Here is a 12,977-nt window from a genome sequence, read left to right on the forward strand (position 1 = left end):
ACTCTAAATTGTAGCTTTTTAAACCTATTTTGTTTTTTATACCTAATATAGCCCTGCGTATTGTTTTGTAGGGTGTACTGTTGAATATTTAATTATTGTTTTTTTTGGATTAATAAGTGATACTTTGGTTTAAGATTATTTGTTTTGCCTTTGGTTACAAATTTTGAAAGTAATTTTTATCTAACTATAGACATGTTGCTAAGTTGTAAAAAAATAGATGTGCAATCCATATCATATATTATTATGTAAGAACTAAAAATAGATGTGAAATATTGTATGGTTTACTTGGTAAATCAAGCTGAACACACGAAGCTTAATTACGCAACCGGTTTTACCAAAGCTAATTTGGTTTGGTTATCGTTAATTTTTATATTTAAATAAACCCAATGAGAGCTAAAGTACTCAACCGTTTTTGTTGAACCTAATTTGGTTTGGTTATAACTAATTTTTATATTTTAAAAACCAATTAATTAAATAACCTATTAAACCGACAAAATAAAATCCCTACAATACCAATCAAACGGATAATGGATTTTCATATTTATTCATTTTTAAATCCATTGGAGTCCAATTTCTTTAACGAATTCTAAATCCTATAAAAAATTCATAAAATCCAAACTCTCCCTTTAAAATGTTTAATAGACGGTATGAACCTCAATTTATATATATATATATATATATATATATATATATATATATATATATATATATCATGAATTAGAAATGATTTATTTTCGACAAAATAGATCCAACAAATATAAACATCTATCCAACATACACAAAAGCAAAGAAACATTAAGGAATACATTGTCCGTCGAAACAAAAATAAATCGTTGAATTAAAACTAATGTTTATTGATATTTGCCAATACATTGTGTCTTATTTTTAATATTTCATGCCTGGTGGAGAACAACTCACTCTCGCTTTAAAATTACTCTCAATCTTGAAAATGACTTGATCTGCAAGATTACAATACAAAGTGGCATTGTTCAACCACTTCAGACTGCAAAAATAATCATATGGGACAAAGTGTCGATGGCTAAAAGACATGTGTTGGAGGCGGTTGACCGTATAATGAAAGATCACTTGGGTGAGGCTCCAATTTGGTGGAAAGATAATGGTTTTTGGAGCTGATTCCAGACAAGTGTTGTCGGTCGTGAGACGTTGAACCCGAGCACAGAATGTGGATTCTAGCATATGAATGTCACCTCTTTGGTCTTCTATTATCAAGTTGTCGTTAACTATAAATATGAGAGCACTAACCGATCCATGGCTCTCGGACTTTTTATTACGAGTTGGTGATGAAGTTGAAGAAACTGTATACGTAAACTTTATTCGCATCCCTGATGATATGGTAATTCCCTTCACCGAAAAAGAAAAGTAATTGAACGCTCTAATTGATGCAATCTTTCCATCCTTGGAGAGTATTAGATCTGAACCAGATTATATTATTTCGCATTCAATACTATCCACAAGAAATGATAGTGTCGATGAAATTAATGATTATTAGATCGACCGATTCCATGGAGAAGAGAGAATTTACTATAGTTTTGATGAAGTCATAGACGATATAAATAACTTCTATCCCGTGGAATTCTTGAACACGATCAGTGTTAGCGTTTGCCCCCTTATTACCTAAGACTGAGAGTTGGATGCTCGATAATATTGTTACATAATCTCGACCCATCAAATGGATTGTGTAACGACACCCCATTTATGTAAAAGTTTTTAGCACAATGTCATTAATGCCGAAATAGCCATTAGTCAACATGCTGGAAAGAGGGTTTTTTTGCCAAGGATTCCTATAAGTCCATCTGAAGATGACATGTTCCTGTTCAAGCTGAAGAGAAAACAATTTCCAATTTAATTATGTTTCGTGATGACAATCAATAAAGCGCAACGACAATCAATTCAAAATGTTGGAATTTATCTTCCAGAATCGGTTTTTTCACATGGCCAACTTTACGCGGCATTACCCAGATGGATATTGCGTGACAATACAAAAGTATTAGTGACTCCTGACAAACAATTCAACGATTGTGAAGCCTATACATCAAATGTGGTGTATACAGAAGTGTTGCACGATTAATAATGCATAATCAATCATGTGTTTATGTGCATTTGTAAAGAATCCAAACTTTTCATTTTCAATTCTTACTGATTTTGTTTATGCTAGCATGACTCTTATTGATAATTGTTTACATGTAGTAAATTGTTTGCACATAAGAATTAATCATCTCTACAAATTAATTTCTGAAAACATTCACACCCGGCGCTTGGCGCGGGTAAACGGCTAGTATATATATATATATATATATATATATATATATATATATATATATATATATATATATATATATATATATATATATATATTCGGGGCGGGGCGGGTCGGGGCAGGCACTCCCTACTCCCTGCCCCGAACCCGAAAAAAATACCCGATAAGGACCCGATACCCGACCCGACACCCGATAAGAGTGACCCGACCCGACCCGAAAACTTCGGGAATCGGGTTTTCCCGTCGGGTTAGGGTTTTTTTTTTGCCATCCCTAGTCTCATGTTTTACTTCTTTTGTTTTTCTTAAGAGTTAATATAATTTGCATTTTCGAAAGAGCTTTCTAGAATTTTGTTTAACAAACTGCAAAAACGCAAAGTAAAGAGGTTGTGCATATTTTCCAAGTAGCAACAATAGCTGATCACCTACGCTACTTGAGCAAAATCTATGCAAAAATGCAACCGTAGGTCTTAAAAGAGTCATATCTTTACCTACAATGTGCCAATATCATCTCAGAGCAGAGAATAAACAAATCCAAACTAATGGCACAAAAAATGGGTTCTAAAAGATTCATAACCTTTCCCCTGATAATAAAACAGTAAAAGGTCATGAGGTGATGATCTCGTCCTATGTATTGGCAGCTAGACCATACAGTATAGTCCACAGCATTGACTAACATATCACGGCTTAACATAATAAGCCTAATTAAACATACAAGTCAACCGAGCATAGCTCAATAGTAGCAGCTATGCGACGTCTGAAGCACACATTAGCCGATTAACGCAAACCCTAGAACAAGGGAGTGTGCATTAACAAATTACAGTAGAGTAGCCCGTCCTTAAAGATACTACAGGACAATTCAAAATATGTGTATACATACGAAAAATGGAAAAGAACACTTCCATGCCAAATACAAAACAAAATGCACAGCTTATGGTTATTAACAACCAACATTTTTTACTATACACATAGTACATAGAAAGGCAACTACATTACAGAACGAACAAAAGGGCAGAACACAAATCAGCCTTCAGAGTCTAAGGAAAAACCTCCCGGACTCGACGTGCGACAAAACTGGCGGAAGCCGTCATAATCCAGCTTCCCCAAGCGAAAGAGGCCCATGAAATCTGTCTTAGCAAGGGATGATAGAGCGGCATCCACCTCTTCAGCCCTTCTCGCAACACGGCCAGGATCTAGGACTTCAGGTTCTCCGACACTTGTGGAACATCCACCTAGTTGCTTCACCTTTTCAAACCCAAGGGCCTCACATGCCTCATGAACACCCTGGATCCCGCTGGCAAATTCCACGCTCTCGATAATTTTATCAATTACACGAACTACACCCTTCTCCAGCATCCATTGCAAACCACCTCGAGCGACAGCACCATCAACATGAGTGTTGTCCACCTGATGTTGGCACCTGGCCAACTCACTCGCTAATACACCCTTCTCCCGAGTAAGAGAACTCACCTGGCTTGTGAGTCGCTCTGACTAGTCCTCCAAAGTTGCCACATGATCCTCCAAAGCGGCTTTCTCGTAGGCCACAATACAGTTCTGCACAGAAAGAACTTGGCGCTCAGCCTCTGAATCACAGACTTCCTCCCTCATGCTTGCCACAACACCTTACAATGCTTTCAACTGCCTCTCATTCGCACCGGCGCGGTGAACCCGGTCGACGGCAGCAACCATAAGGGAAAAATTCTGAGCCGCGACATAACAAAGGTCACCGGCCATACGAGCGCTTGATTGGCCCGCATGCGAACTCATTGTAGCCAGGGGATGAGCACATCTACTCCACTCCTGGGCGGCGGTGTCTTCCGATAGTAAGGAATTTCTAGTAATCTCCCAGCCTGGAGCATAGGCCTCGAAAGACAAGGAGTGAGACGAAGTTCCTATTTCGTCAACAAGGGAAGGATTCTCGCGCTGGAAAGAACCTCCAGGCGAACTCGGCGCACCCCCGGACATAGAGCCGGAACCAAGATTAACCAAGGGTAAACCAGCAAATGGTGAGGGTGACGCCTCCGGAGAACTAGGCACCATTATGACATCCCCAATTTCACTGCCAGAAAAGACCGATTTGTTTATGCTTATTTAAATCAGAGTATACTTTTGAAGAAATATGTTGTGGAATTTGTTCCCCAAAAAACATGACAATATCATTATAAAAGCATTTCCGAGGAAATGTGTTTCATTTATATTAAAAAAATCTTGGGGATGTCATGGTCAATACAACAACAGAAGCATAAACGTAATATTACAGGCCTTACAATAGTTTATTATTCTATTGGTCTATTCTTCTTTAAATCTCACTCCAGATTTAAACCCATCACACATGTGCTCTTACCCCGCTACCTGTGATACAAAGAAACTTAGTGGGTCAGGCTTGGGAGCCTGGTGAGCACATAGGGTTTCCAACCCACAATAATTAAATTTAATAATTTCATCAATCAATCAACCCGGTTACCCGTTCCAGTTATCCTCACTTTCTATCCCTAAATCATCTAAATTAAGGGACCTAGCCTATGGATTTTTCATCGGGGTGACAATGTTGCTTAGGGGATTCCTCAGCAATACATGTCAAATAAGGAAACCATGGGGGGATGGAGTACACCTGGTAAACACTTAGTTTAAAAACACTTACATGTTGCGAGCCAACTAGCGTTCCACTAGACTGTCTAGAATAGTTCGTGGTCGTCATCTATACTCCGCTAGATGACTGGATCATCTTAAACATCGAGGCCTCTCTCAATTATTTCATCATCTATATCATCTACCCATCTTTACCCATCATAATTATAGGTATAAAATACATATATAGTTTAAATCAAATAAAACATGTATATTTTGTTTATCCAACATAAATATCAAGAACACAGATAATATGCACACATAGCACGTAATTTATATTAAATACTTTATATCTATGTGTAAGATGAAAGTAACTATGCACTCACTTGACTAGTTAGTGGTTACTAACTATTTTCGTAATCGTCGCTATATCACACTTTCTTTATTTATGACTCCTTGCTCGAAAGTTCTGAACTCTAATTTCAAAATTTCTGGCCCTTCTTTATATTGTGTATATCTTTGGCTATTATCGTTTTCAATCATAAGAATTACTCAAAGGATACCTCTATTTATATCACAATTTTTTTAATCACTTGTAGAATATCAAAGATTAGTCACCCACAAAACGTTACACGTATAACTTCAACTAATTAGATGTGTACGAACATACTTGAATGGTTAACACGTATTACTCTTATCTTGACTCTAAATTAGAATGTGTACTATTACTTCTCTTTTATTTACACGTATCATTTTAATTAATAAAATATGTACGACCTTTCTTATATTTCTTACACTTATTACACGTATGTTGGTTTACAATTCACAAATCAATTATAGTTACATTTATGGTCCCTCAGTTATTCTTGTATTAACACAATATATCCTTCAAGTTACACTATAGTTCCTTAACTATTTATTAATAAAATCATTATACCCTTTATAATAAAATTTTATCCAAATCATTTATAAACAATAACTAACGTCGTAAAAGGTACCTGGTCAATTATTATCGAAAAACGGGTGTAACGGAAAAATTATCGTTTCACTACTTGGGTTCACCTTTAAATGTATTTAGACCAAATACATCTTATAACATATAATTTGTAATTTTAGGTTCGTTACAACTTTCGTTAAGATTATTTATCCTAGATAATCTTTTTATTTTTAACGTTTGTTTTAGCCATATTTATTAAGCTTTTAAAATAATTTTTTTACACAAATATTATATACACAATATTTTTCAAATGTCCACGCATATAACATATACTCGAATAATTATCTTTCATTTTTTCTTAAAAGGTTACAATCGTCGACCGGTGTAAATACATATTTTATAATTATGCCAAATAGGAAACGTGAATGTTACAACCACCACTATCTCTTTCTGCTCAGGCATTAAAAACTGATCACCGAGAACACCCCCGATATCGCGAAGAAGCCTGGCCACAGACATAGTCCTACACGCCTTACGAGGACAAAGACCTGCGACATCAGATTCCGTCTCCTCGTCTGACGACGACACCACACGCAAACTTCGCCTTTTCCAAATAGGACCATTACCTCTTTCTGCCTGTACTCCTGTAGGAAAACCAGAAGAAGACGGAACTGGTGAAGAACCGGGGAAACAACCCCAACGGCCGGCTGGGAAGGTGAAGCAGGTCCACTAGAACCAACATTTCCCCCTCCCGCCAAGGGCAATCCAGCAAGCTCTCGTATGTGCTTTTCAGACGCATGAGGAGGAAGAGCCTCTACAAGATCGATCTCCTAGTGGCAAAACTTACCCTAATAGTGACCACGCAGAGCCATCTCCAAAGAAATCTCAACTTCAGCACCTGTGAAAACAAACGTCAAAAATAAGATCTCACAAGCCAATAAGATACCTATTCTCATTCTTTTTCCAAAAAATAGGGGGGGAGAGAAGGAGATGAGTTAATACCGCATCTCAAGATGAACATATGTGTCATCTTCCCGCGAGACCTCCAGGCGGCACTCATACCGGCCGCTGCAAGAAAGAAATCTCCCCAGTTCTTCCCAATGATAGTGATGTTTCACAGACGCTTGCCAAGAGTCAGATTACTCCCAAACAACTTGGGAAGATGGTCGGAAAAGTCTCGGGTTCTACGAAACCCGCGCCCCACAAGGTTTCGGTTAACCCAAAGCCATTGTCATTGCCAATTTTTCTTTGGAGCATCTTGTTCAGAAATCAACTAACGAATGCCCCTTCTCTTTGCTGAATGCGGACTCCAAAATTCGTAGTCGAACAAAAAAAAATAACTAAAAACCCAGAAAGTTGGTACATAACCCAGAGATCGACAAATCAGTTCAAAAACTATGATCTTATTGACAGTGTCGGGGGTTAACTCGTCAACGGAGAAGCCAGAGTGATGCACAATCATGTCAAAGAAATCTGACGTCGGCAGGCGCAACCCCACTTCAAACAGAGGGATCGGAACCCCCACTTTCCATTGAGGACAGTTGTGAATCGATGCCCTCTTTGTTAGAATCATTACACCATGTTGCGGTAAGAAACCGAAACGGTCTTGCAGAAATTGGAGCTCCTCAGCAGTAGGGACTCTACCGTAACGATCCATTATCGAGAAAAAAATGAGCGATCGAAATGAAAAATTCTCGAAATGTCCGGGTTGATACAACGAAAGTGAAGAAAGGAGGTGAAGATGAAAGGTCTTGGAAAAGGGGGGTCTTAAAGAAAAAACTGGCGTCATGAACTGTCTCATGGTGGATCTGACACACATTACTTGCGCTGCCTAAGGCCTGTCAAATGCTAGAACTAATCCCAGGCATACGCGTGTTGTGATATAGACTCGAACGGCGACGCTGTCAAGCTGACGCATACACCTACGAGTCTAAGGGACTTGTTAACATATCCCTCAGGGAGAACGTTAAAAAAGGAGAATTCAAACTAACGCCAGGCTTGGCCTGGTCAGAACCCATTCAGACACTGTCTGAAGCCAAGGTCGGGTCTTCGCCAACACGAAGATCACTGGTATGGCGGTTAAGGTGCAGAGCCGCGCCTTAACCTCTTCTCCAGGAAGTTACATCCCGGCAAACGTGGGACCAATCAGAGAGTCCCACTTGCCCATTAGACAATAGTCACGATCTTCATAACCAATTAAAAGATCTCCCTCTAGCCAATGAGGGAATAAGGCAAAATACGTGACGGAGGACCCTCCAAATTGGTCCGCCACGTTGCACCTCATGAGGTAATGCTCAACAGAATCAGTTGAGGGACGCGCTTCTCGAACATGTATAAAAGGATCCTTCTTCCTCATGAAGAAGGGGACGGAATTCTCTTTTTCCTATAATCTACTAAAATCTCTCTCATATCTCATATTGACTTGATCGTCAGAGCTTCGTCCCGGGATCTCCTCCATGACGTCGACTAACGATCATCTCTCTCTTTTTGCACTGTGATATCAGGAGAAGATACCCGCATGGATCTCGTCTACAGTTCCAACTCAATCCTCTTCAATATATCACAACACTTAGGGAGCACTGATCTTATTTGTGAAGAAGAAGGACGACTCACATAAGATGTGCATCGGGAGTTAAATAAGCTAACGGTGAAGAACCATTACCCACTTCCAAGGGTCGACGACTTCTTTGACCAGCTTCAGGGTGCATCTTGGTTCTTGAAGATCGATTTGTGATCAGGTTACCATCAGACGAGGTTTAAAGATGAGGATATGCAGAACACGACCTTTAGAACTCGTTATGGTCATTACGAGTTCGTGGTGACGCCATTTCGGCTCACCAATGTGCCAGCAGTATTCATGGATCTCATGAACCGGGTATGCAGGCCGATACTGGATCGGTCGGTGATCGTGTTTATTGATGATATTCAGATCTATTCCAAGACCAAGGAGCAGCATGAGGATCATTTGTAGGAGGTATTAGAGACTTTGAGGAGGGAGAGGCTATATGCCAAGTTCTCCAAATGCGAGTTTCAGTTGCACGAGGTGCAATTCTTAGGGTACATCTTCAACCAGAAGGGTATATTGATTGATCCGGCCAAGATCGAGGTTGTGATGTGATGGGAGGTTCAGAGAACCCCATCTGAGATACGGAGCTTCCTAGATCTTACGGGATATTATCGGAGAGTTATCTAGGATTTCTCCAAGATTGATGTGCTATTGATCTGCTTGACAAAGAAGAATGTTGCCTTTCGGTGGGGACCCGATCAGCAGTTGGCTTTTGAGACTCTGATGCAGAGGTTGTGCGAGGCACCGATTCTCGTGCTTACCGAGGGTATGGATGATTTTGTGGTTTATTGTGATGCTCTATATTGGGCTTAGGAGTTGTTCTTATGTAGAGGGGTCATGTGATTGCTTACGCTTCAAGGCAACTGAAGCCTCATGAGGCGAATTACCCTACACATGATTTGGAATTGGGGGCTGTGGTTTTTGCCCTCAAGATTTGGAGGCACTATCTGTATGGGGTTAGGTATATGATCTACACTGAGCACAAGAGGTTGAGGTACTTGATGGACCAGCTGAACTTGAATATACGGTAACGGGGGTGGTGGGATGTGGTAAAGGATTATGATTGTGAGATCCTGTACCACCCTGGGAAGGCCAATGTGGTGGTTGATGCTCTAAGTCGTAAGGCTACGAGTGCCCTTATCGAGGATATGTGTATGAGGATGGTTATCATTTATCATTTGTTATATTTGATCAAGGAGGCTCAGGTGGAAGGATTGAAAAAGTAGAATTGGAAGACAGAGTAGATCAGGGGGAAAATTCCTTTATTCGTCAGATATAGTTAGGGTTTGTTGACTCAGTGTGGTAGGGTTTGGGTTCTGACTACTGGTGGGGTGAGGCAGACAGATCTAGAAGAGGCTCGTAAGTCAAAGTTTTCGATCCATCCGGGGGCCATGAAGATGTATAAAGATTTGAAGTTGAGTTATTGATGGCCCTGTATGAAAAGTGAGATAGCATGGTTTGTGGAGCGGTGCCTGACTTGTCGGAAGGTCAAGGTCAAACATCAGAGACCCCATGGTAAGATGCATCCTTTACCCATTTCCCATGTGGAAATGGGAGGATATCACCATGGATTTTATCACGAAACTGCCAAGCACGACGCGTGGAGTTGACTCGATCTGGGTCATTGTTGATAGATTGACTAAGAGTGCACACTTCATACTGATTGTCGAGAGCATATCCGCTAAGAAGCTAGCTGACATTTACATCCGGGAGGTGGTGGTTCAATATGTGGTGCCAATTTTGGTGGTTTCGGACCAAGATGTTCGCTTCACTCGAGGTTTTGGAGGAAGTTTCATGAGGATTTGGGTACTCAGCTTCATTTCAGTACCACATATAACCCTTAGACCGATGGACAGACTGAGCAGGAAATTCAGACACTCGAAGATATACTCCATACGTATGTGCTAGATTTTGGAGGAAGCTAGGATACGTACCTTTCACTGGCCGAGTTCTCCTACAACATCAGTTATCATGCAAGTATTGACCGACCACCCTTTGAGATGTTATATGGGGGGAGGTGTAGGACCCCGATATTTTGGGGCGAGGTCGAGCATCGGGTCAAGGGAAGTACTAAAGTGGTGCTCAAGACCATTGAGTTTATTCAACAGGTGCGCGACAGGTTGCGAGTCGCGCAAAGTCGGCAGAAGAGTTATGCAGATCGGTGACGTTCGGACCTCGAGTTCCAGGAGGGGGACTTGGTGCATCTAAAGGTGTCACCTTGGAAAAGTTTCATTCGGTTTTGGAAGTGAGGCAAGTTGGGCACCCGGTTTATTGGCCCATTACCCATTTCTCATTTGCAGAAACATACTCCATGCTTCCATGTCTTTTAGTTGCGGAAGTGTGTTGTCGATGATTCAGCGGTGATTTCTTTGGACGATATTCAGGTCGATGAACGCCTAAATTACATGGAGAGGCCAATTAAGATCCTCGACAAGAAGACCAAGGCTCTACGCAACAATGTGGTGCACCTGGTGAAGATGCAGTGGCAGCATCGGAAGGGTTCAGAGTAGACGTGGGAACCTAAGGATCAGATAAGGGAGCACTACCGAGACTTATTTGCAGTAGCGGACTTCGAGGACAAAGTCTAATTCAAGTAAGGGAGATATGTAACGTCAGTGTTCCAGGTAAATTTTCATTTAGCTTTGATTTCTTAAAAGTTTGCACAATTGGTCCCTACGTTGGGTGTACGAGATAGGTACGTCGGGCATAGGACCTTAAATGATGGTCGCGGGATCTCTCACGTACATTAGGTGTATGTATGTGTATGATGGGCGTACGCAAGCAGAAGACAAACCCTAATTTATAGGGTTTGGATCCTATTTAAAGAACTTATTGGCCTTAAACCCTTTTTTATCTTTAGTCTCCATCTCTCCTAGCCTCCATCTCAAAACCCTAATCATTGTGTAGGAGTTTTGAAGCTTTACAGTGACATTTTGGTGATTTTGGTGGTGAAGGAAGACCCTTGGAGTGGTGGTGTTGCTCTCAAGCTTTTGGATCGACATTCTTCTCATCTTTGTGCAACTTCAGAAGTGAGAGGAGTCGTGCTAGCAACAGCTTGTATGATATATGTTTAGAGCCAATCTGGGTTCGGAGTCATTATGGACTCGGGGTTGATACGGACCCAACACAACTATATGTTGTTTCATGGGGTTGAAACGGAGCCGGGAATTGTTACAGACCTGACACAACCACATGTTGTTATGTGTGTGATGTATGTGGTTTTTTTGGGGAAGCTCACTAAGCTTTGTGCTTACAGTTATGTTTTGGTTTCAGGTACTTATGGTATAAAAGGGAAGGGCCCGACATGATGGCACAACATCCTCCTCCTCATGATTTCCACATTTTATGATCTTTGTTACTCTGATATTTTGTGATGGTTTGTATTTTGTATGTTTTTAGGACATGTGATGTTTAGATTGATGAGTTGAAAAATGAAATTTTTACTTATGGATTTTCGGTCGTTACAGACTATGAAAAGAACTTCATCGCAAATCGGTTTATATTTTAGTTTTAGTTGTCCCATTACAACCGTGTTATTTGATGCATTATCAAACGATATAGAAAACTCTTTGCCTTTTAGTTTATAATTTTTGATCACATATATAATCTAAAACTTTATATAAATTATCGTCAGTATGTGGATATCCAAAAAATTCAAATGTAATTGTTCGCTTCATCATTTGTCAAGTACTAGGGTTTACCCAATAAGTGGTAATGCAAAGGTACGAACCCATTAAACCGAGTGGAATCATCCAAACATCGCAAGTTAAATTTATATTAGCTTCTAAATTTTTAAAACTTAAAATCATTTCATTTTTTGCACGTTTCCACATATCTATACAATCGTTTAAAAGGATCGAATGACTTACATGGTAATAACGTTATTGAAAGAGTTTCTTGGATGAGTTTTTTTAATCGTGTATTGTTGAAGTGATCAAAAGTCAAACATTCTTGAATCACAAACTTTGTCATCCTATCCCAAACCAAACTTGTGTGTAATGAAAAAGGTAGCATCATTCACCATTGTTGTTTGATCATTCCTCGACTCAAATTTCACCGTTTGCAATACGAATTTGTATGATTTTTCAAAGTTGAATTTCCATTTTGCTTTAAAAAAAATATCGTATTTCTTGCATCATGTTTTATTCGAACCGCTAGATATTGTACATAAATCATAATTGAACCAAATTGGTGGGTTTCTTTTTGTCAGTTTGATGGGAACAACATTAACATTACTTGACAAATCTCCAACATCAATGAACTATTATGATTGCCCACATCAGGATGCCATTGCTTGATAGCGTTTTGCGTTTTAAGTGCACTTTTGAGTGGTGTGGTTAAACTCAACATCCAATACTTATATATATTATCAAGAGATACACAAAATGTACTTTTAGGTGAAAAGGACTACACAATACCTAAAGTGGTCATATTGACCATTCCACTATGCCATAAAGAACCAAAAAACCGGCTAGTTACCCTCTAAAAAAACTAATTTCAAAGCTGGATTTCCATATTGGTTTCCGGAAAATCGATCATAATGGTTAGAATGGATAACCGATTCACACCGGCGGCTAGGTTTCAAACCGAATCGGTTTCACCAAAACCAATTTTATTTTCGGATCAGTTTC

The sequence above is a fragment of the Lactuca virosa genome, chromosome 3, assembly GCF_052849685.1.
Source record: "Lactuca virosa cultivar CGN04683 chromosome 3, Lactuca_virosa_CGN04683_v6, whole genome shotgun sequence".
NCBI lineage: Eukaryota > Viridiplantae > Streptophyta > Magnoliopsida > Asterales > Asteraceae > Lactuca > Lactuca virosa.